Source organism: Bos javanicus, chromosome X (assembly GCF_032452875.1).
Source record: "Bos javanicus breed banteng chromosome X, ARS-OSU_banteng_1.0, whole genome shotgun sequence".
Taxonomy (NCBI): Eukaryota; Metazoa; Chordata; class Mammalia; order Artiodactyla; family Bovidae; genus Bos; species Bos javanicus.
In genome coordinates this window covers 114,961,957-114,988,382 of record NC_083897.1, presented here as the reverse complement: position 1 = coordinate 114,988,382, position 26,426 = coordinate 114,961,957, and the positions used below count along the sequence as shown (strand labels likewise).

The window sequence follows — 26,426 nt, the reverse complement described above, 5'->3', positions numbered from 1 at the left end:
GAATTTAAAAAGATGGTAACCATAACCCTGTATGTGAGACAGTAAAAGAGACACAGTGTATAGAACAGTCTTTTGGACTGTGTGGGAGAGGGCGAGAGTGGGATGATTTCAGAGAATGGCATCAAAACATATATTATTATCATATGTGAAATGGATCTCTAGTCCAGGCCTGATGCATGAGACAGGGTGCTTGGGGCTGGTGCACTGGGAGGACCCAGAGGGAGGGGATGGGGAGGGAGGTGGTGGTGGGGGGGTTCAGGAACACATGTACACCTGTGGCGGATTCATATCAATGTATGGCAAAACCACTACAATACTGTAAAGTAATTAGCCTCCAATTAAAATAAATTAAAAATAAAATAAAATATAAGTATTTAAAGTCTTTAGTGTTTATTTAACTTTTTTTTTTAAAGAAACAAGGTTTGAATTTTCCACCTTTTTGATCAAAACAAACACTACCTGCCATTTTCACAGTAAGATGATCTATACTTTGCACTAGCCACAGGAGTCCTAACTGGATGAGTAACCTTGCCAAGTCACTGAAGCACTAAGGCAGTGCAGTCCAATTAAACCATAATGTGATTCATTTTATTGTCCTAGGAGTTACATTAAGTAAAAAGAAGCAGGTGAAATTATTAATAATTCTAATGTATTTAATCCAAGACAGCAAAAAGACTATTGTTTTTAACATAAATTCAATATAAACATCACTGATATTTTACAAATTTTTTTCAAACTAAGTCCTGGGAGTGCAGGTATACTTTATATTTATAACATATTTCAAGTGCTCAGTATCCACCTGAAGTTACTATCCTCTTTCAACAATAAAAGCGAAGACTCTACACATGGACATCACCAGATGGCCAACGCCAAAATCAGATTGATTATATTCTTTGCAGCCAAAGATGGAGAAGCTCTATACAGTCAGCTAAAACAAGACCAGGAGCTGACTATGGCTCAGATCATGAACTCCTTATTGCCAAATTCAGACTTAAATTGAAGAAAGTAGGAAAAACCACTACACTATTCAGGTATGCCCTACATCAAATCCCTTATATTATACAGTGGAAGTGATAAATAGATTCAAAGGATTAGATCTGATAGAGTGCCTGAAGAACTATGGACAGAGGTTCGTGACACTGTACAGGAGACAGGGATCAAGACCATCACCAAGAAAAAGAAAAGCGAAAAGGCAAAATGGTTGTCTCAGGAGGGCTTACAAATAGCTGTGAAAAGAAGAGAAGCAAAAGGCAAAGGAGAAAAGGAAAGATATACCTAGCTGAATGCAGAGTTCCAAAGAATAGCAAGGAGAGAATAAAGTCTTCCTCAGTGATCAATGCAAAGAAATAGAGGAAAACAATAGAATGGGAAAGACTAGAGATCTCATCAAGAAAATCTGAGATACCAAGGGAACATTTCATGCAAAGATGGGCACAATTAAAGGACAGAAAAGGTATGGACCTAACAGAAGCAGAAGATATTAAGAAGAGGTGGCAACAAAAGACAGAACTGTACAACAAGATCTTCATGACCCAGATAACCACGATGGTGTGATCACTCACCTAGAGCCAGACATCCTGGAACACCAACTCAAGTGGGCCTTAGGAAGCATCACTATGAACAAAGCTAGTGCAGGCGATGGAATTCCAGTTGAGCTATTTCAAATCCTAAAAGATGATGTGGTGAAAGTGATGCACTCAACATGCCAGTAAACTTGGAAAACTAGCAGTGGCCACAGGACTTGGAAAAGTTCAGTTTTCATTCCAATCCCAAAGAAAGGCAATGCCAAAGAAAGTTCAAATTACCACACAATTGCACTCATCTCACACACTAGCAATTTAATGCTGAAAATTCTCCAAGCCAGGCTTCAACAGTATGTAAACTGTGAACCTCCAGATGTTTAAGCTGGATTTAGAAAAGACTGATGAAGCACAGATCAAACTGCCAACATCCAATGGATCATCAAAAAAGCAAGAGAGTTCCAGAAAAACATATACTTGTGTTTTATTGACTATGCCAAAGCCTTTGACCGTGTGGATCACAACAAACTGTGGAAAATTCTTCAAGAGATGGGAATACCAGACCACCCGATCTGCCTCCTGAGAAATCTGTATTCAGGTCAAGAAGCAACAGTTAGAACTGGACATGGAACAACAGACTGGTTCCAAATCGGGAAAGGAGTACATCAAGGCTGTATATTGTCACACTGCTTATTTAACTTATGCAGAATACATCATGTGAAATGCTGGGCTGGATGAAGCACAAGCTGGAATCAAGATTGCTGGGAGAAATATCAATAACCTCAGATATGCAGATAATACCACCCTTATGGCAGAAAGCAAAGAAGAACTAAAGAGCCTCTTGATGAAAGTGAAAGAGGAGAGTGAGAAAGCTGGCTTAAAACTCAACATTCAAAATACTAAGATCATGGCATCTGGTCCCATCACTTCATGGCAAATAGATGGAGAAACAATGGAAACAGTGACAGACCTTATTTTTTGGGGCTCCAAAATCACTGCAGATGGTGACTGCAGTCATGAAAATAAAGATTCTTGCTCTTTGAAAGGAAAGCTATGATCAATGTAGACAGCATATTCAAAAGCAGAGACATTACTTTGCCAACAAAGGTTCATCTAGTGAAGGCTATGGTTTTTTCAGTAGTCATATATGGATGTGAGTTGGACTATAAAGAAAGCTGAGCACCGAAGAATTAATGCTTTTGAACTGTGGTGTTGGAGAAGACTCTTGAGAGTTCCTTGGACTGCAAGGAGATCCAGCCAGTCCATCGTGAAGGAAATCAGTCCTGAATATTCATTGGAAGGACTGATGCTGAAGCTGAAACTCCAATACTCTGGCCACCTGATGCAAAGAACTAATTCGTTGGAAAAGACTCTGATGCTGGTAAAGATTGAAGGCAGGAGGAGAAGGGGACAACAGAGGATGAGATGGTTGAATGGCATTACGGACTCCATGGACATGAGTTTGAGCAAGCTCCGGGAACTGGTGATGGATAGGGACGCCTGGTGTGCTGCAGTCCATGGGGTCACAAAGAGTCAGATATGACTGAGCGACTGAACTGACTGACCTTACTGGTCAGCGCAACTCTAAGGCCTTCAGGTTTTGATTTTAAATTACAGGCTAAGAGCTACAACTTTTAAGATTCCCCAAATCATTATCTTCTTTCCAAATCAGTATCTTCTTTAACAGTATATAATTGACTAGGCACAGGGTCTAGCACAGACAAGGTGTTCAATATTTCTTAGGTGAAATGAACAAAATGCAATTCACTACATTTAATGATAGGAATGGCTTTATGGTCTTCCCTCATAACTCAGTTGATAAAGAATCTGTCTGCAATGTAGGAGACCCTGGTTTGATTCCTGGGCCAGGAAGATCCACTGGCAAAGTGATAGGCTACCCACTCCAGTAAACTTGGGCTTCCCTTGTGGCTCAGCTGGTAAAGAATTCACCTGCCATATGAAGAACTGGGTTCGATCCCTGGGTTGGGAAGACCCCTTGGAGAAGGGAAAGGCTACCCAATCCAGTATTCTGGTCTGGGGAATTCCATGGACTGTATAATCCACAGGGTTGCAAAGAGTTGGACACAACTGAGCGACTTTTGCTTCACGCTTCATAACTTTAGGTAATCAAATCTGTTGATATTTATAGAAATTATAATGGCTTTCCTACCAAAAAGGGATTTAACCACATCCAGACAACCTGATGGCTATTTAATTATCGTCAATAAAGAGCTTCAGAAGCACCCAAAGGCTTCACTCAAGCTTTCCAAGGGGCTTCAAAGAACGGTTTTTATTAATTTCTCAACCCTACTTTCAAGTCCTTAAAATATAAGGGCAATACAACTGCCTTTTTATAAGAAAGAAAAACAAAGGTCAATAAAAACAAGGATATTTCAGATGACAAGAGCCTGGGATCCACAGACTACTTCAGACCTCTTCGGGGTTTCTAGCTCCTGGCTAGCTTTATTACCATTCAGAACCTCAGGTGCACTGAGACCAAAGTTACTTAAACTGCCTTTATCACCATTATTTATCAGCTACCATTTACTGAACAACTATGGCATACCCTGAAAAGTAGTTATAATTACCTCCACTTTACAAATACGAAATCAAACTCAGAATGGGCACATGGCAGATTCATGACTCAAACCCAATCCTGCCTTCTTCAACGTCTTTTCTTTCCACAATGTCATTGGTAGCTATCAAGGATGTTCCCAGCCGAGTGACGACAAGCACTCTTCTTTCACTAGCTGCTAGTGGGGAAAAGATAGCAAAGTCTCACCAATTTATCATCCCAATTGCGGGGTACAGGTGTGTAGGATGCGGAAGGCAGAGAGGGCAGGAAAGAATCCTTCTGCAAATCAGCTGTTTTCAGACATACAAGAAACAGATGAAGGGGAAAAGCTGCCATTTTCTTTTTTTAAGGATTACAAATACTTGCCTTCGAAAAAACATTAAAAAGCATCTTTACAATCAAGGCCAACAGCTTGCTAACCCACAAAGATGGCTACCATCTGAAAAGATGATTAATAGTAGACCTACTTTTCACAAGGAGTAGGAATCTAAACTGATAAAAGCTCATTCTCTTCAAGGGATTGTGTCAATAATCTCAAATGTGGTAAGCAGTCTGTTCTGTACAAATATTCACTCACATAAGCAGTAAGTAACATGAATAATCATTATGTATTTCACAACATATAACGTTCTCAAATAAACTTGACTTTTGAGGATGATAAAATACTGAAATACTTTTTAAAAAGCTATTTCCTTTCTGCTCAGAGGGAGGTTAAGCCAACAGATAGTTTACAAACAGAAAATATTCCAACCAATAAGATCAACCAATTTCTTAAAAAACAAAGTTTTATAGTAAAGTACTACACTGGATTTGTGTATTTAATCTCATAGATAGAATACAACTAAAATTATACACTGTCATATAGGATCTCATATTACAGATTTGAAATATTCAGATTAAAACATACAATCGATTCCTGCTCATATATATTACAGTATTCAACAACTATGCAAAACACATACAGACTTTATTACTTAACAATATTATAATGGGCTGTTACTTTTCATATCATACTAAAATGAGTCATGATGTGACACCTTAAAACCAGCCATAAGATGAGAGTAGTATTTGAATTGTACTAGGACATGACCAAACTCCTGGGACACCCCTGAAACACCCCAACTACACCACAGATGGCCACAGTTGTGGACTGTGGAGCCAGATCAAGAACGAACAAATATCAAAGGCATAAACCCTACGACTGTCACACAGTTCCAAAGCCATATAAACCAGGAGATTCTGTAGCATTGAGCCTTTGTTGCCTGCAAACTTTGCAGGATTCCGTATTTCTTAAGGCACTATAGCAAGTGAAGGGCTGGGATGGTATGCTTACCTAAGGCTTCCTCCAGCGGTGCAGAATTTCTCTCAACAGAATTCCCCCTTCCAATCAGAGAAGAAGTTCCCCATAGCTCTACTCCTATGCCACAATTCTCTACACTACAGAAGATGACCTCAACACCTAGTGCTTTGTCTCCACAGCCTTTTCTGAGCTCAGCAAATACTGAGGGCTGTGATGACCCTGACTGTTTACCTCTGCCAAAATTTTAGCTCACTTTCTAAGATAACTACATCACAGGTTATAACCCAATGGTCTGTGGGCCAAAACCAGCCCACGAATCTGTTGGGTTTGGCCTTGGCGTGATAAAAAGAAAAAAGTTGAGCCACACTTTAGGACGATTTTACATTAAACCTTGGGTATCTAGCTTTTGTCTGAAAAGTCAGATCTACCAGTAGTAGTCAACAACCAGCTGGCTGAAGCTAAGGACATACTCTCTAGCGTGCCTAATCCCTACACTCCCCTCACGTGTTCCAAACAGAGGCCATGCCTTGCTCCATTCACTGACATACTTGTTGGGTGTCTTGACAGCTGAAATGTGTTCAATAGAGAAGCTGAAAGGTAGTACTACACGTATTAGTCTGCCTAGTGTGTCTCAACAGTATGCTATTGATGTGGTAACGTGGGGCACAATGATTCATCATGCAAGTCCACTGCACGTGACACAAGGTGTTTGGCATCCTGGTCTCCCCCTGTAAAATCCCAATAGCACCTCCAAATGGCCCCAGGAAAGGTAACAGTATCTGTGGCTGACAATCACTGCTAGAATGTTAAGTTTAGTGAGGTGAGCATTTCCCAGGTTTGAAAAAAAGTTAGCCTTATCGTGAGAGAACTTTTAAGATAATCTTTCAGTGGAAGGCTAAGAGGATTTTTCACACATATACCTGAAAGGATGCTACCAAAAAACAAGTGAGAAATAGGAATAGGATAGTTATTACTTCCCCTAAATGAGCCTTCCAAATAATTTCTAAAACTATCATCCTACGGGATTTTCATTCATATTAGAAACTTTTTTGATATAGTCACATATTCACAGCACTGCATCTATCTCAAATTGTTATATTCTCAAGAGACTACAGACCAAAGTAATATTCATATTCAAAGATTCATCAAAGCTATTTTCAAGTTAAATATAAATCCCAAAAAGAAACAGAAGCATATTCAGATTAAATTGAAGCTTAATGCCCCTCCCCATGAGTATCTATTTGCCAGCTGCCACCTATACAGGACATACCATACATGCCACTGCCTGCCTTCCCCCACGAATCTCCCCAACAGAAATAAAAATAAAGGTACTTGGTATTTCCTCCCAATTCCAAGGCTGGTAACAAAGAGGTAGGATATTAAAAGATAAACAAAGCTTAATGACCTTATATAGTGGTAATGGACAAAGAAATGTGAAAGCCTTGATTCTTTCTTATTAGAAATATTTTGTTCAATTAAGAATGAGTTGGTAATAGGGGAGAAAATGGTATCTCGGTTAGAGAAATCAAAGATTTCCTTCATAAAGTGACTTCAAAAATATTTCAAGAACATTCTAGAAAAGGCAAAACAATAGAAGACAGTAAAAAGACCAACAGTTGCCAGAGGTTTCTGGGGAGGATAGGAGGGCTCATAGGTGAAACATAAGAGATTTTTAGGACAGTGAAATAATTCTGCATCACAATGTAATGGGAGGTACATGACATTATGCACTTGTCAAAACCCATAGAACTTTTTAACACAAAGAACCAACCTTAAAGTATACACATTTTTAAAAATCTTTTAGAAAGTCAGGGAGTTCCACGAAGGAATGGAGACCATATGATAAAATCTAACTGTATTACTAGTATACAAAACAGTTATCACTGCAGGGGATGGGGGAAAGCTGCCAATCTAAATAACTTTGGAGTAGTCTGTAAAGCTAAAGACAAAAGGAACTGTACATGAGTATTGTATTCCAGCTGATCTGCCACGGGGTACAAGTTAACAAAACTCATACACAACTATGCATGCACAATGGGATTAAACAACTAAGTAAATGGATGGTGACTGGTGGGGGCCAGATTTCTCACTGTTGGAGTGGGAGGTTGCAGAAAAGTAAGGGGAGGAGGCTAGAATGACCTATGTGGTAATGGATTAGACTTGGAGACATCAATATGAACTCATGTTTACCTACACAGAGAGAGAGAGAGAGAGAAATGAATACATAGAAATACTTACAGATATGCATAAATATACAGGTAACATATACATAGGATTTCAGCTAAGAGGGCCTAGAAACAGGAAAATCCTAGTAGCCACACGCACACCTAGCACCTAGATCTTCATTTCCAATGGCATTCTCTAACAAAAGAAACCTGGTCTTTTAGTACCAGAAAGTAAGGACATGTTCTAAAAACAAAAAACACAAAGAAAAACCAAGAAACACATGAAGATGAGGGCATGCCAGAGTGAAACAGGAGCCAACCAAGAGAGTTCCATGGCCAAAACAAAAAAATTTGAGCAACAAAATAAATAAGGTGGCATTGGATTATGACCCACCATAGAAAAGAAATACCCATAAGCCCGAACGGATAAACAAATGACTGAATAAATAAATAAATAAATAAATAAATAAATCTCCCATGTAGAATTCCCAGTAATTTACGTAGAACACCCTCAAGAAGACAGAGCAAACTTCCTACTCCTTAGGAATAAGACAGGACTACACTTAGCGACTTAGTTCCAAACAACACAGCATGGAACAGAGTTTTTACAAAAAAAAAAAAAAAAAGTTAACTTTAGAGCAGAGAAACTTGACAAACATATTCTTAAGCCAGGTTACAGAGTAAACATTAACAGTGGTAAATCATGATGACAGCATGTACCCTTTATATAACGTAATGAGAATGGTACCTTACCTCTATGGTCTTCCTCCCCCAAACCCATAATAACCCCAGTCTAACCATGAGAAAAACATCAGATAAATCCTAATTGAGGGACATTCCACAAAATACCTGATCAATTATCTTCAAAACTGACAAGGTCATCAAAACAAGGAAAGTCTGAGAAACTGTCACAGCCAAGAGGAGCCTAAAAAGACATGACGATAACTGAAATAGGGTACCCTGGTGGGATCCTGAAAGAGAAAAAATACATTAGGATAAAAACTAAGGAAATCTGCATAAAACATAAATTTTAGTTAATAACAGTTTTAATATTGGTTAATTAATTGTAACAAGTATACCATGCTACTGTAAAGTTATTAGTAACAAAGGAAATCCAGTGCAGGGTATAAAGGAACTGTCTATTAACTTCTCAATTTTTCTGAAAAATTAAAACTGTTCTAAAAAATAAACTTTGGATTTTAAATTACCTCAAAATGGTTTATGAGCCGTGGCACAGGACTCTTATTCACATCTCCAGCTCTCAAAGCACATTCTTTTCAGTGGACTGGAAATCTGACAACATGAGGAGATAAGTTGTCCTTTTATTAACTTCCTAACTCAATACAGTGACTTAAGCAGACAGGGTGCTAGACCACACTTTTGGGGCAAGTGGTTCTTTCCCAAGTATCATCACAGACTCTTCTTTTCCTTTAGGTCACAAATATCTTCTACAGTAAATTCTACAGTATCCCACAGAATAGAGCAGTTCAGAAAGACAAAAAGTCCACTGCCTGTTTTCTCATAAGGCTTGTGTAACACACCTGGTTGTGATTTACCACCTTGAGCTCCCCATTCCATCAAGAGTAGAAAGGATGAAGCCCAGGCCTATCAAGCATGTACAAAATTTTCAATTGCACAGGCAAAATAGTATATAACTTTTAAAACAATGCTACTGTATAACCCATTTCTGCTCCATGAAGAATAATTTTTATATACAATAGTCATCTTACTGGCTTATTTTGACAGATGAGCATTCTCTCTCTCCATCATTTAGGAACTATATCCATTCTTAGTAAATCTAATAATTCAACATTAACCTTATCATTTTAGGGCTAATACTGGCTTGTATTACATATCAGAGCCATCATGCATATAAGTTTCCAATTAATCTACTGACTCAACCTCCTTATAACCACAGCAGAGCTAAAATAACATTTCCTGTTTATAATGTAGTTTTTTCAGTGTTTTACTATATTTAAATTTTTTTTTTTTCCTTCTCAGTTACTTTATCTTAAATAGTACCTGAAAACTTAACTTCAAGTATGAGCAAGAAGTGCTTGTACCTACATGAAGGCTGTTTTCTACCATGTGAAATAGCTTTTTCAGATCTCTGATGTGACAAAAATCCACCCTACATTCATGTTAACCTTATCCCCATCGACTTTAATCAGAACAGTTTTCTCTCCTTCCTAAATGACTATAAAAGCTATTGTGTGTTTGTTACCATATTGAGCACTTGAAATAAGGTTTATCAACTTTTTTTCCTCTGGGCTTTATAACTGTAAACCTTGAGAATGAGAACCAAACATGTTTTTTGACCTACAGTGCCTTGTGCACACTAAATAAGTAAATGTATAAAGTTCCAAATAAGTACAAATCTAATTTTCTTTGGTTGAGGTGTTCCAACGTCTTCATTACGTCAATTATTAAAAGACATCATCTAAAAAGACACAGGACAACCTACTGGTAACCTATACAAGAGGCAAATCATCTTGACATTTTATTACTTCAAGAGTTTACTTTGAACAGTGTTTTACAAATGGTTGGCTGTGACAGTAAACCATGTAATAAATTTACTAGGTGATTAGTATTTAGGGAAATAAAAACAAATATAATAGAAAATATCAGAGCGCTTCAAACTTGGGGCTTCCCAGGTTTGATCCCTGTGTCAGGAAGATCCCCTGGAGAAGGAAATGGCAACCCAATCCAGTGTTCTCACCTGGAGAATCCCATAGACAGAGGAGTTTGGCAGGCTACAGTCCATGGGGTCGCAAAGAGTCAGACATGGCTTCTCACTTAGTTCAGTAAATACTGACTCAAAAAACTGGTATGTGTGTACTAGATCAAGATTAAAATGTATTTCTTACTATGGGCTGCTTTGATAAATATTGACTTATAGACTCTGAACTATGATGAGATATTCTAGGTTCTATAGGAAAATTATTTACTACCTTTCTTTTTCTCTATTATCTGAATAGATGGCACCTTTCTAATTAACAAAGTGGAGTCATCTGAAACACATTTGGATATGACAGTTGGAACAATTCTATTTTGAATTTTCATGAGACTTTATTTTTCGCAAAAGCAACTTCAATTTGTTTTGTGTAGCTCCCACAAACACTTTAGGAGACTCACATTTTATTAAAGAAATGTGAGTTGTCAATCTCACTAACCCAGAAATTAAAGATCAGAAACTGTGGTAATTTCTGATTGGAAAGATTTGAAAGATTAACCAAAAAAATGCCATTTTAATCATTTATTTTACAATGTCTAACCTTCAATACTCCTGAATCCACTGTTCATTCATTTAATAAAATCAGAGCACTCAGCTTGGAGATAAAGAAGGCCCATGCCCTCAAAGTGAAAGAAATGCACTGAGAGAGACAACAGAGTGAGGTTAAGTCCTATAATTTGCCAGTAAAAGAATTAAGAACCAAAAAAAAAAGGGGGGGGGGAGGGGGTGTGGGGCAAAGCTTCATGGAGATGACGACATTTAAACTGGGTTGCAAAGAGCAGGATTTTTAAAAATAAAAACCACAGAATTATAAAGCTGGAAAGAAATCTACACATCATCTAACATAGTGTTTTTCAACTGGGGATGAGTTTTGCCTCACAAGGCGCATTTGGCAATGTCTGGAGACATTTCTGTTTGCTATACTGGGGAAGGTTGCTGTTGGGATGTGGTGGGCACAGGCCAGGGATATTGCTCATCATTCTACAGTAAACAGGACAACTCCTGTCAACAAAGGATCGTCTAGCCCAGTATGTCAAGAGTTCCGAGGCTGAGAAATCCTGAACCCAACCTCCAAACAATGCTCTGCTAAGTCACTTCAGTCATATCCGACTCTGTGCGACCCCATAGACAGCAGCCCACCAGGCTCCCCGTCCCTGGGATTCTCCAGGCAAGAACACTGGAGTGGGTTGCCATTTCCTTCTCCAATGCATGAAAGTGAAAAGTCAAAGTGAAGTTGCTCAGTCGTGTCCGACTCCTAGCAACCCCATGGACTGCAGCCTACCAGGCCCCTCGGTCCATGGGATTTTCCAGGCAAGAGTACTGGAGTGGGGTGCCATTGCCTTCTCCGTACAATGCTCTAGAGGGATTTAAAAATTTGCTAGAAAGCTAAGACTACAAAACAGGTCTCATAACCTCTCTAGTGTTTAATTCACAACACACACACACCCACATATGTTATTATACTAGAAAACAGATGTTAAAAAGAATAGGAACATTATTATAAGGAAGAAAAATGAACTATCCATAGACATCAAAGCTGACGCTGTTATACTGTTGTTGTTTAGTCACTCAGTCGTGTCCAACTCTGCAACCCCAAGGACTGTAGCACATCAGGCTTCCCTTCATCATCTTCCTGAGCTTGCTCAAATTCATGTGGGTTGAGTCAGTGATGCCACCCAACCATCTTATCCTCGGTCATCCCCTTCTCGTGCCTTCAAGCTTTCCCAGCATCAGGGTCTTTTCTAATGAGTCAGCTCTTTGCATCAGTTGGGCAAAGTATTAGAGCTTCAACTTCAGCATCAGTGCTTCCAATGAATATTCAGAGCTGATGTCCTTTAGGACTCACTGGTTTGACCTCCTTGCAGTCCAAGGGACTCTTAAGAGTCTTCTCCAACACCACAGTTCGAAAGTATCAATTCTTCAGTGTTCAGCCTTTTTTATGGTCCAACTCTCACATCCATACATGACTACTGGAAAAACCATAGCTTTGACTATACAGATCTTTGTTGGCAAAGTGATGTCTCTATTTTTTAACATACTATGTTTGTCATAGCTTTTGTTCCAAGGAGCAAACATTTTTTTAATGTCACTACTTCCACTTTTTCCCCTTTTATTTCCCATGAAGTGATAGGACTAGATGCCATTATCTTTGTTTTTTGAGTGTTGAGTTTTAAGCCAGTTTTTTACTCTCCTCTTTCACCTTCATCAAGAGGCCCTTAAGTTCCTCTTTGCTTTCTGCCATATTGTTATATAGTCTTTCTTGATATAGATGTACTAAAGGAATTAGGCTATAATACCATTTTAAAATTATACCCTTATTTTTTCCATTATATAATACTAGACTTTTCATCTATACAACTCATTTATTGAACATGTATCTGAGACTAGAAATATTACAATAAAACCCAGCAAGTTGGAAGATAAGCATAGGTGCACACACCCAGTTATTTCTTGGGGCAAAATGTCTTTTAAATTTCACCAGCTCAAACCACTGGGGTTCTGGGACCTGGGTAGGATTCAGTTCAGTTCAGTTGCTCAGTCCTGTCCAACTCTTTGTGACCCCATAGACTGCAGCACGCCAGGCCTCCCTGTTCATCGCCTACTCCCAGAGTTTACTCAAACTCATGTCTGTTGAGTTGGTGATGCCATCCAACCATTTCATCCTCTGTCATCCCCTTTTCTTGCCTTCAATCTTTCCCAGCATCTGGGTCTTTTCAAACGAGTCAGTTCTTCACATCAGGTGGCCAAAGTATTGGAGTTTCAGCTTCAGCATCAGTCCTTCCAATGCATATTCAGGACTGATTTCCTTCAGGATGGACCGACTGGATCTTCAGTCCAAGGGACTCTCAAGAGTCCTCTCCAACACCACAGTTCAAAAGCATCAATTCTTCGGCGCTCAGCTTTCTTTATAGTCCAACTCTCACATCCATACATGACCACTGGAAAAGCCATAGCCTTGACTAGATGGACCTTTGTAGGCAAAGTAATGTCTCTGCCTTTTAATATGCTGTCTAGGCTGGTTGTAGCTTTTCTTCCAAGGAGCAAGCGTCTTTTAATTTCATGGGTAGGACTAGTCCTCTTTATTCAAAATCAATGGCTAAGTTACTCTTTCATTTCCTGATGAAGTTTCTAATAGCAAATGAAATGGACAAAGAACTTGCTTTGGGTCCTGACTCAGGGCCTAATTTTTAACATATGAACCTATCTGGACATCTACTTTTATTTTTTCATCCTTGTTATTAAATGCACAAAAGGGATGGGGGCAAGGAGATGGAGTAAACAAACATGTTGACAGCAATACAGATTAGTTTTCAAAAAACTTTTCTGCTCTAATATGATTACAAAAATACACAAACACAGATAATACATTCCTTATCTTCAATGTTTGAACTGGTGAAACTTCAACTAAAACACCTTGTCCAGTTTGACATGCAACAACAATTCAGGATAAAAAAAAATAAAGAAAATGCTGAAGACACTATCCTAAACAAATGAAAGACTGAAAAGGTATGATTCAAACTATGAAAGACTTAAGGAAGGCTACATAAGCAAGTGATACAGTATACAAATAAAAGATCAAGAAAAAGGAAAGCAGCCATTTGTACATATTTACTACCTGAAATTTCAATGATGATGCTTATATTTAATCAGTAACAAAATGTTCATCTGACTGCCTGAGCCACTCTGATCCCCTTCCCAGTCAGTCACCTCTAGTGCCTAAGGCACAGCTCACAACTGCTGAAGGAATGGCCAAAGCTTTTCTGAGGTTTCTGCTTCATCCCTGGCAGACCAGCAGGGGTCCTTGCAGCACTGCATGATATACTAGTTATTAAATTTTGATGTGTTTGATTACAAAAATGTGCTAAGACAGTTTAAAGGCCATAGATCTTTAAATGACTCTATATGAGTCTATACAGACTCTACGTTGAGTCTAATTTATTCTCTGGGAAAGTAGAAGAATGTTTAAAAATTAGCCTGGTGGGCTGCTGTCTATGGGGTCGCGCAGAGTCAGATACGACTGAAGCGACTTAGCAGCAGTAGCAGCATACCTCAAGTAAGCACCACACCCTCAGTGCAAGACCCAACAGTGAAGAGGGTACGTTTGGGGTTTTTTCCCCCTTTGTCTCCCCATCCGCCACACCCCACTATACCTTAAAAGAATTGCGACTGCTCACTCAGGACTGGGAGGCCCTCCCAATAATCCAATCCACAAAACCATTAATCTTCCACTCAAGAATAACTTTTAACTTCCTCAGGAAGGAAGAAAAGTATTGTAAGCCTTAGTGAAATAATATAAAGTCTTAGCTAAAAAAGAAAGCAGCCTTCTTTCCCCAGAGAACTACCGAGATATTTTAGGTTAATCAACTAGTTTAAGTGAATGAGTAAAAAGTTCTTTGAGATAAAAGTTTCAGCTAATAATGGCAGAAGTGACCAATTTACAACACTATTTTGCAATTTTTAATTTAATAACAAATCCATACAATTGTAGGGCTTCCTTCTGTGGTGGCTCAGCAGTAAAGAATCTACCTGCCAAGCAGGAGACTAGGGTTTGATTCCCTGGATCATGCAGATCCCCTGGCGAAGGAAATGGCAACACATTCCAGTATTCTTGCCGGGAAAATCCCATGGACAGAGGAGCCCAGTGAGCTACTGTCCATGGGGTCGCGAAGAGTAGGCCATGAGTTAGCAACTAAACAGCAACCACCACCACCATGCAATTACAGATAATGAATTGTAAAAGCATTAGGTGAAAACTGGGGCTTCATGAAGGGATCAGGCTGTCAACATCTGAACCTTCTCAACAAACTGACTACAAAAAGAAATTTTTTTTAGATAACTAGGAACACTTGAACATGGATTAGTAGTGTTGATAGTGCAGTAGTAGTGTCAGTTGCTAAGTTGTGTCCGACTCTTTGCAAGCCCACGGACTATAGCCCACCAGTCTCCTCTGTCCACGAGATTTTCCAGGCAAGAATACTGGAGTGGATTGCCATTCCCTTCTCCAGAGGATCTTCCTGACCCAGGAGTCGAACCGTGGTCTCCTACACTGCAGGAGAACTCTTAACCCTTTGAGCTACAGGGAAGACCTGAACATGGATTAAGAAGTATTATATATGTAATTAAGGAATCACTATCAAGTGTGTTATATATGATAACACATTGCAGTCATGTACGAAAATGTGTTGTTTTACATACATGTTACCTAAGGATGAAATAATGTCTTGGATATGCCATAAATTCTCAGCAAAAAAGAGTGGTAAGGGGACTATGACACAACTATGGTGAAATGTTGATGAATGCAGCATAGATATTCACTGAACTTTTTTTCCTGTACATTTCAAAATGTTCCAAAAAAAATTTAAAAAGAAAATGATCAACCGAACGTTACTACAAAGTCCTTTAAGGAAGGAAAAAAACAATGTATTCAAAATAATACTTAATAGCTGATGATTTTCATTCTTTTGTATAGAGATCACATAAAAAGAAGCTAAAAATATAAAACTACTGAAAGGATTCTTAAGGCAGTCCAGAGATGATAAATCCTTAAAGGGACAAAACCATTATATTTAAAGTCAGTTAATATTAACTAATATTATGATTAATAATTATATTAATCAGAAATTATAAGCATAGTTTATAATTATGTTAAATTCAAACTTTTAAATATTTATTGGATATTATATGCAAGGCCCTGCAACAAATAAATGATAAGGCAAAATGGTGAAGCCCATGCCCTTTTTATTTTTTTAAGCTGCCCATGCCATGTCTTAAAGCTTACTCATGAGCTGGTGAAAAATAACATACACACGCTGTACCCTGATAACAAAAAGAGTTCAGAGAAAGGAGAGATAGATTCAAGTAAATCAAGTATACTGAAGAAAAATAAAGTGGACAACAGAAAAGATACAGGATTAAAAGAGAAGGAAGAGGGAAAAGTGCAAAGGTCTGAAATAGGAGGACATTCAAAAGATACTGGTACCAATCACAGTTCTATCAACATTTTAAAGCATGAAAGTTTTGTGAATGAGATGGGGAAGAAACCCAGTGAATGAACTTCCAAGAAAACCTTGGATAGGTAGAGGGAGGGCTTCCCTGGTGGCACAGACTCTAAAGAATCTGCCTGCAATATGGGAGACATGGGTTTGATCCCTGGGTTGGGAAGATCCCCTGCAGACGGAAATGGCAACTTGCTCCAGTATTTTGCCTGGAGAATCCCATGGACAGAGGAGCCCGGCGGGCTACAGCCCCTGGTGTTGCAAAGAGTTGAAGTGACCTAGCAGAAGCACCAGAACAGCTGATTCGTGTTGATGCTTGGCAGAAACCAACACAGTAAAGTAACTGTCCCTCAATTAAAAATAAATAAATTTAATTAAACATTAAAAAAAAAGAATCCTTGGATAGGGACAAAAAATTATAGTGACAACAGTTCTCAAGAGAAAATGTAGTAGTACTAAATTTGAGGAGGATGCATCCTCATACCTGTAAACAAGTAATAACTGAACACTATATAAACGAAAAAGCTTCAAGTAAACAAGGGCATTTGACATTCACAGTTGGATGGCATCAGTGATTCAATGGACATGAACCTGGGCAAACTCCAGGAGATGTTGAGAGACGGGGAGGCCTGGTGTGCTACAGTCCATGGGGTCGCAAAGATTCAGACACAACTTGGCGACTGATCAAGGACAACAAAAATGTAAGGTAACTGTTCAAGGCTTTCATTATATGGATGCTAAAAGTAAGATGTGAGCACCATTCAGAAGCAGAAGCACCACCAGACATATAGAAACACTGACACTACTGCTAGGAAAAGCTTCTGAGGCATAAAAGCTTTTTGCTTTCTGTAAGATTCAGAGGATCTAAATAAGATTTAGGCTAGGATCACATAAACAGTGATTAGAAAAGAAAGGAAAGCTTACAGAAAATACCCAGTAAGGTTAGAGACTTTGAGGTTAACCATGAGAGTGACAAGAAAGATAACAAGTACATTGGAAACAAGAGAGGCATCTTTTTTAGAATTAGAAAAATTGAGGCATGAGTAAATAGGGAATGGGATTAACTATACATGTGGGGTGATAAAGGATTAGTGACAAAGCAAACTTTACAATAAGGCAGATGGGTTGGCAAATTCTAGTGCATGACCATATTCTAGAAATGGGGTCAGGCGAGAGGCAGCGAGGATGGGATATGAAGGAATAATGTCCCAATTATCTCAGTCTTTAGGATACAAGTAATGAGATCATTATATTACACGGTACACAGAAAAAAGAAAGCATAATGTGACAAAACTGGGAAATCAGGGCCATCTATAGGCAAGCGTGAACTAGCCACAAAATGAAACACTGTAATAGTCACAGAGGACATAAACCACTCACCAGCTGTGGGGACACAGACAAGTTTCTTAACCTCTGTTAGCCCCTGTTTTCAAATCCTTTGCTTAATACCATACCTCACAAGATGTTGTAGAAATTAGTTTTACACAGAAGGAAAATGTCTGTAATTTGTAAAGCACCATATTCATTTATGAGGATGCTTGCTGCTGCTGCTGCCAAGTCACTTCAGTCGTGTCTGACTCTGTGCGACCCCATAGACGGCAGCCCACCAGGCTCCCATTCCTGGGATTCTCCAGGCAAGAATATGGAGTGGGTTGCCATTTCCTTCTCCAATGCATGAAAGTGAAAAGTGAAAGTGAAGTCACTCAGTCGTGTCCGACTCTTCGAGACCCCATGGACTGTAGTCTACCAGGCTCCTCCATCCATGGAATTTCCCAGGCAAGAGTACTGGAGTGGGGTGCCATTGCCTTCTCCAAGAGGATGCTTGAGAGCTTTAATAATACAGCAAATAAGAATTTCAACAGAACCGCCTCCTTTTTTCTATTTCACCAAGACAAACACTATTATATTTACAAATGGGCACACTAAAACAGAAGTCATAATGGTAACAGTAGAACCAGAAAACCATTCTTATCAACAAGCAGGGAAAAAAAACTTAATTGATATAGTATACCCCAATTTCAATATCAATTAAAAGGGACTTCACGTTCTGTAATTCCAGAGACTTACTTTTAGCTGAAACTTTAATTTGTCCATTGTCAAGGACTAGAAACTGCCTAGGTGGAAGGAACTAAAATTCTGCTGAGTATTCAAGTAACAACTTATTTATAATCACACACACAAATGGATTGTAACCTTTTAATTAAAATGAACAAAGTTAACCAAGTGACTACAGCTACACAAAACAAAATTTAATGAAAACAAGGGTCTGAGTCTGACCTAGAAAATAAGACAAAATCATGTTCTGTCATAAGAGCCAATGGGAAGGCTCCTTCTCTTGGTTATGGCATATTAGCTAATTTGAACCAAACTTCCCCCTAAAGACAAATAATAAAGCTGGACAAAATATAAAAAATGACTTTCTTAAAGGATCAAAGAACGAAAATGAGATAGTGCTTTCCGATCCATTAAAGGATTGGAATTCAGGGAGGTGAAACCAGCAATTCAGAAGAAACTAAAAGTTAAATTGTACCTTACAGCTAGGTAGGCCCAGAGGGACAACAGGAAAATCCTCTTCACTAACCTCAGATTAGAAACCTGAAGGGAGCTTAAAAATATAGGTGAGCCAGAAATTAAACAGTCCATAAATTGAAAGCAATTTGGCCCTGAGTCATTTGGTTAGGCCAAAAATATCTTGAGAGCAGAGATTTGTCTAAGTAATCCTAGATTCCCTCAAGCAGATGCCACTACCCCCAATCCCCCGCCCCAAAAAACCCTTCCTGGATGATATTATTCGTGGCTCATGATTTCTCAAGTAATTTTTCCAATTTCAATGCCCAATAAACAATTAATGACAACCAGGCACTTAGGGAAACAAGACACATAAGATCAAAAGCAACAGAAACATGAAATAACAAAAAGAGGCTCACAGAGACTCCAAATAATAGAATTAACAAAGACTTTATATTATACTTAACATGTTCAAGGAGATTAAAACTTTAAAATCTCAGCAATGAACGTGAAACCATAAAACCTGATATACCAGATTTTCATTAGAAGCAAGTAATTATTTTGTTGAAAAATACAAAAAATGAAATTAACCATTCAATGAACAGGTTTAACAGCCAATGGACACAGCTGAGAGAGTGAGTCAGAGAAGGGCTGGTAGGAAAAAAAGCTCAGAATAAAGACAGAAAGAAACATGGGGAAATGGTGTGATGATCTAACATACAATACAGTTATTTGGAATTCCAGAAGGAAAGGAGAGAGAGTATGGGGTAGAAGCAACATTTGAATGGCTGAAAATTTCCAAAATTGATGAAAGATGTCAAGCCACAAATTTAAGAATATCAATGAATTCTTAGCTGAAAATGAACAAAGAAAAAGCCACTAAGGCATCCTAAGGTGGAAAGATGATTACTTTGAAAGAAGCAACAATGCTTAATTCTCAATGATAAAGATGGATGCTAAAATCATGTGTAATGGAATCTCTAAGTAGCAAAAAGAAAAACAACTGCCAACCTACAATTCATTCCCATGCAGAGAAAATACCAATCAAGACTGAAAAGTAAGGGGAGGGAGACACAATTGCAGAGTAGAAGAAAAAGAGTTAACCTCTTCTTATAAAAAGATCAAAATCACAACTAACTGCTGAATGACCATTGACAAAAACAAACAAACAAACAAACAAACACTGGAATCTTCCAAAATGATATTCTACATCCAAAGACAAAGAAGTCACAAGATGGTAGGAGGAATACAATTGTGATAAAATCAAATCACGTAACGGCCAGGTGGACAACCCACAAATTAGAGAAAAATTATACCACAGAAGCTCTCCAACAGACATGAAAGGTCTGAGCCTCAAGTCAGGCTCCCCAGCCTGAGAGAGTAGGGCAACAGGAGAAGAACACCCAGAGAATCTAGCTCTGAAGGCCTTTGACTGTAGGAATTTCACCAGACTTGGAGAAACAGAAACTACCAGAGGAGGGTTAATACAAGATCTTATGCACACCAGGACCCAGGGCAAAAAATCAGTTGACTCATAAGAGCCTGAGCTAGACTTACCTGCTGGAATTTTAGGGCCTTCTGTGGAGGCAGGGGGTGGCTGTGGCTCACTGCAGAGACAAAGACACTGGTGGCAGTAGTTCTGGAGAGTACTCATTGACATGGGCCCTCTTGAAGGTAGCCGTCTTCTCACCAAGACCTGGCCCCACCCAACAAACTACAGGCTCCAGTGCTGGGATGCCTCAGGCCAAACAACAGGGCGGGAACACAGCCCCACCCATCTGCAGACAGGCTGTTTATAAAGTTTTCTGGAGCCCACAGCTGCCTGATAAGCACAGCACCTGACAGGACCCTGCCCACCAGAGGGACAAGACCCAGCTGCACCCACCAATGGGCAGGAACAAGTCCCTTCCACCAGGAAGCCTGCAGAAGCATCTAAGACAGCCTCATTCACCAAAGGAGACAGCAGAAGCAAGAACCACAACTCTGCAGCCTGTAGAATTGAAACTACTACCACAGAAAGTTAAGACAAAATGAGATGGTAGATGAGTATGTCCCAAATGGAGGAATAAGATAAAACCCCAGGCTTCCGGTTCAAGATGGTGGAGTAGAAAGAAGTGCACTCATCTTCTCCCATGAGAGCACCAAAATCACAACTAGCTGTTGAACAACCATTGACAAGATGCTGGAACCCACCAAAAAAAGATACTCCCACATCCGACTAAGAAGAAACCCCAGCAAGACGGTAGGAGAGGCATAATCATGATTAAAAATTAAATCCCATTCCCACCAGGTGGGTAGCCCACAAACTGGAGAAAAATAATGCCAAATAACTTCTCCCACTATTGTGAAGATTCTGAACCCCATGTCAGGCTTCCCAGCCTGGGAATCTGACAAAGGGACTGGGATTCCCCAGGGAATCTGACCTTGAAGGCCAGCTGGATTTGATTATAATACTTCCACAGGATTGGGGGAAACAGAGACTCCAGTCTTGGAGTGAAAATATAAAACTTTGCATGCATCAAGACTCAGAAGAAAGGAACAGTGACCCCATAGGAGACTGAGCCAAAACTACCTGCTAGTGTTGGAGGGTCTCCTGTGGAGGCGTGGGTCAACAGGGGCTCACCACAGGGATGGGGGAACTGGCAGCTGCAGTCCTGGAAGACTCCCCTTGGTGTTAACACTCTTAGTGGTCGCCATTAACCCAAAAATGGAGCCCACAGACCATAGAGTCCATAGGGCTTGCTTGTCTCAGGCCAAAAAAATTACCAGGAAGGGAGCGCAACCCCACCCACCAGCAGATAATTGGACTAAAGCTTTACTGAGCAAGGCCCTGTCCACCAGAGCAGGATCCAGTTATTCCCACCACCAGGCCCTCCCATTAGGAAGCTTATGCAAGCCTCTGAGCCTCCTCCTCCATCAGAGGGCAGACAGAAGAAGCAAGAACCATAGCCCCAGAGAGACTAAAAGAAAAGCCACATTACAGAAAATTAATCAGCATGAAAAAGCAGAAAGTTATGTCTCAGATGAAGGGACAAGATAAAATCCCTGAAAAATAATTAAATGAAGTGGAGATAGGCAACCTTCCAGAAAAAGAATTCAGAAAAATGATAAGTGAAGATGATTCAGGATCTCAGAAAAAGAATGGAGGCAAAGACTGAGAAGATGCAAGATATGTTTACTAAAGACCTACAAAAACTAAAGACTAGACAGACAGATGAATAATGCAGTAGAAGGAATCCACAGAATAACTGAGGCAGAAGAATGCATAAATGACCTGGAGGACAGAATCGTGAAAATCACTGCCAAAGAACAGAATATAGAAAAAAGAATGAAAAGAAATGAAGACAGGCTGGGAGAACATTAAACACACCAACCTTCGCATTATAAGGGTCCCAGAAAGAGGAGCGAGAGAAAGGACCTGAGAAAATATTTGAAGAGATAATAGCTGAAATTTCCCTAATGTGGGAAAGGAAATAGCCTACCAACTCTAGGAAGCACAGGGAGTCCCAGGCAGGATAAACACAAGGAGGAACACACTGTGACACACAGTAATCAAACTGACAAAAATTAAAGACACTGAGAAAATACTAAAAGCAACAAGGGAAAAATGACAACATACAAGGGAACTCCCATCAGGCTATCAGCTGATTTCTCAACAGAAACTACAAGCCAGAAGGGAATGGCATGATATATTTAAAGTGATGAAAGGGAAGAACCTACAGCCAAGAATACTCTACCCAGCAAGACTCTCCTTCAGATCTGATGGCGAAATCAAAAGCTTTCTAGATAAGCAAAAGTTAAAGAGAATTCAGCACTACCAAACCAGCTTTACAACAAATGCTAAAGTAACTTCTCTAGGCAGGAAACAAGAGAAGGAAAAGACTTACCTATAGAAAATAAACACAAAACAATTAAGAAAAATGGTAATAGGCTCATGAAAGTGAAAGTGAAGTCGCTCAGTTGTGCCCAACTCTTTGCGATCCCATGGACTGTAGCCTACCAGGCTCCTCTGTCCATGGGATTTTCCAGGCCAATAGTACTGGAGTGGATTGCCATTTCCTTCTCCAGGGGATCTTCCCAAACCAGGGATTGAACCCGGGTCTCCTGCATTGTAGACAGACACTTTACCATCTGAGCCACCAGAGAAGTCTCATACATATCGATAATTACCTTAAATGTAAATGGATTAAATGCACCAACCAAAAGACACAGACTGGCTGAGAAGAAGAAAACATGTGTACGTATGAACTTCCACTTAGCACATCACTCTGCTTGACCCCTGAAATTGTATGTAATAATTTTATATTGTTAGGTTAATCATGTTCCTATTATGGCTTGCAGTTGCAGTTGTAATTATCTTTTATTTTTTTGTCTGGCTATTGATTGTGAAAACTAATAAACATCTTTTACTATTGTGATTATGTCACTATTACTCACTTAATACCATTGTATCATGACTGGTCAACAGAAAAATAATAGAATCCTGTATCACAAAACTACCATTCAATAGAAAAATCTGTAATCACTTTTTAAAACAAGATGCACACCAGAATTATCTTGGACTTTTTGAAAAATACAAATGCCCAGGTATTGCTTTTTTTCATCAGAGCTCCAGATATGTTTCTAGAAAGCAGTCATGTTTAAAAACAACTAGACTATGTAAGGATCTTTTACTTTTATCTAGTTTGTTTCACTTTGTCTATTTCATATTCAGTGTTCCCATTTCACTTAGTTTATGTTTTCCAATTTCTCCATCTCTTTTGTTTTGATGTTCTTTCTCAAGCCTTTTAGGGCTTCTCTGATAGCTCAGTTGGTAAAGAATCCACCTGCAATGCAGGAGACCCCAGTTCAATTCCTGGGTCAGAAGATCCCCTGGAGAAGGGATAGGCTACCCACTCCAGTATTCTTGAGCTTCCCTGGTGGCTCAGCTGGTAAAGAATCCACCTGCAATGTGGGAGACCTGGGTTCAATCCTGGGTTGGAAAGATCACCTGGAGAAGGGAATGGCTACCCACTCTGGTATTCTGGCCTAGAGAATTCCATGGAGAGAGAAGCCTGGTAGGCTACAGCGCTGGCGTCACAAAGAATCGGACATGACTGAGAGACTTTCACTTTTTCTTTCTCAAGTCTTTATCAAGCATAGTAGAAAAGCTTTTGTATAAATATATGAATAATACGCATTATATATATATTTTAGAAAAATTATTAATTTTTGCCTAGCTAAACAATTTATGACATTTTGATTCTACCTGTTTCAATTATTACCAGAATGCTAGATTTCTAATTTAAAAATTAGATATACACCAAACAACAAAGATTTACTGTATAGCACTGGGAACTATAGTCAATATCTTGTAATAACCTACAATGGAAAATAATTTCAAAAATAATATATGTGTATATGTATAACTAAATCACACAGAAAAAGAATTCTACTTTTTGAAATTTAGGTGTTTATTTTTTTGCCACTTTTTCAAAATGTCCTGTGGAAATCTAGTAACAAGGTATGAGATACAATATTTTAAATATATTTGTGTAGGACAGAAGATTAATATAAATTGATGTAAATACAAATCTATTATATTTAAATTATTAATGACATCATTCAAGATGCTCCAATTCTTATTTTTTCTGTACTTGATAAAATATTCTCAGAGGAATGTTAATATGTCTCAGTATGATTATATATATATATTTTCTTTTCCCTTATATTTCTTCTGATTTTTGCTTTATGTACCTTTCTTAGTTATAAGGTGTCTAATGGTTTATGAGGTCTATCTTTGTGAACTGTACCTTTTATCATTAAAAATGTTCATCTTTGTTTCATTTAAAAATAAATAAAAAGAAAAACAATAAAACCCTAGAAGAACAACTAAGTGGAGACAGGCAAACTACCCAAAAAAGAATCTGGAGTCATGATAGTAAAGATGATCCAAGGTCTTGGAATAAGAATGGATGCACAGATTGAGAAGATACAAGAAATGCTTGACAAAGACCTAGAAGAACTAAAGAACATACACACGAAATGAATAATACAAATACCTGAAATAAAAAATATATTAGAAGCAACCAACAGCAAAATAAGTGAAGGATATGTGATCTAGAAGACAGAATGGTGGAAATCACTGCTACATGATAAAGAAAAAAGAATGGAAAAAAATGAAGACCATCTAAGAGACCTTTGTGTTATTGTTCAGTTACTAAGTCATGTCTGACTCTTTGTGACCCCATGGACTGCAGCACACCAGGCTTCCCTGTTCTTCACCATCTCCCAGAGCTTGCTCAAACTCATGACCATCAAGTCGGTGATGCCATCCAACCATCTCATCCTCTGTCACCCGCTCTCCTCCTGCCCTCAATCTTTCCCAGCATCGGGATTTTTCCCAATGAGTTGGCTCTTTGCATCAGGAGGCCAAAGTATTGGTGCTTCAGCTTTCGTCCTTTCAATGAATATTTAGGGTTGATTTCCTTTAGGACTGACAGGTTTGATCAAACCAGCCAACCAGCCAAGAGACCTCTTGGAGAACATTAAATGTACCAACAACTGCATTAAAGGAGTCACAGAAGGAAAAGAGAGAGGGAAAGGACCTGAGCAAGTATTTGAAGAGATAACAGCTGAAAACTTCCCTATCACGGGAAGGAAACAATTACCCAAGTCCAGGAAGTACAGAGAGCTACAGGCAGGATAAGCCTAAGGTGAAGCATGCAGAGGCACGCAGTAATCAGACTGACAAAAAATAAAGACAAAAGAAAAAAATGAAAAGCAACAAAGGGAAAAGCAACAAATAGCTATGAGAGAATTACTACAAGATTATCAGTTGATTCATTAGCAGAAACTCTGCAGACCAGAGAAGGCAACGGCACCAGACTCCAGTACTCTTGCCTGGAAAATCCCATGGATGGAGAAGCCTGGTGGGCTGCAGTCCATGGGGTCACGAAGAGTCGGACACGACTGAGCGACTTCACTTTCACTTTTCACTTTCATGCACTGGAGAAGGAAATGGCAACCCACTCCAGTGTTCTTGCCTGGAGAGTCCCAGGGACAGGGGAGCCTGGTGGGCTGCCATCTATGGGGTCGCACAGAGTCAGACACGACTGAAGTGACTTAGCAGCAGCAGCAGCAGACCAGAATGGAGTGGCAGGTTACCTTTAAAGGCTGAAAGGGAAGAACCTGAAAGCAATACTGTAGCCAGCAAGGCTCTCACTGAGATTTGACGGAGAAATCAAAAGCTTTACAGACAAGCAAAAACTAAAAGAATTCAGCACCACTAGAACAGTTTTGCAAAATACTAAAGGAACTTCTCTAGGTGGGGAAAAAAGGGGTGGGGGGACAACTGCAAATAAGAATACTACAAACAAGAAAGCTCACTGGTAAAGGAAAGCATACAGTAAAGATAGGACAGCATCCACGCATAAATATGGTATCAAAACGGCAATCATGAGGAGTACAAACTCAGATAATAGGAAACTTAAAATGATCTTGTTTATATATACAGATCGCTATATCAGAATCCATGGGAACCGCAAAGCAAAAATCTACAACAGATACACACATACACACACACACACACAAACACACATGGGAACCGCAAAGCAAAAATCTACAGCAGATACACACATACACACACA

The 26,426-nt window shown here is 39.1% G+C and overlaps 1 protein-coding gene across 8 annotated transcripts in view; it reads right to left on the bottom strand.

Moving 5' to 3' along the window:
- The window catches only part of TAB3 (TGF-beta activated kinase 1 (MAP3K7) binding protein 3), a 93,263-nt gene that overhangs the window by 49,996 nt on the left and 16,841 nt on the right, over positions 1-26,426 (bottom strand). For 6 of the 8 annotated variants that reach the window (XR_009735103.1, XR_009735102.1, XM_061410483.1 and 3 more), the window contains exons 2-3: positions 8,769-8,853; positions 8,410-8,531 (exon numbers count right to left, since the gene is read on the bottom strand). The exons of 1 other annotated variant lie outside the window; for it this stretch is intronic. The gene's annotated coding sequence lies outside the window, so the exon portion shown is untranslated. The remainder of the gene's footprint in view (positions 1-8,409; positions 8,532-8,768; positions 8,854-26,426) is intronic. One more of the 8 variants, XM_061410485.1, reaches the window with a different exon arrangement.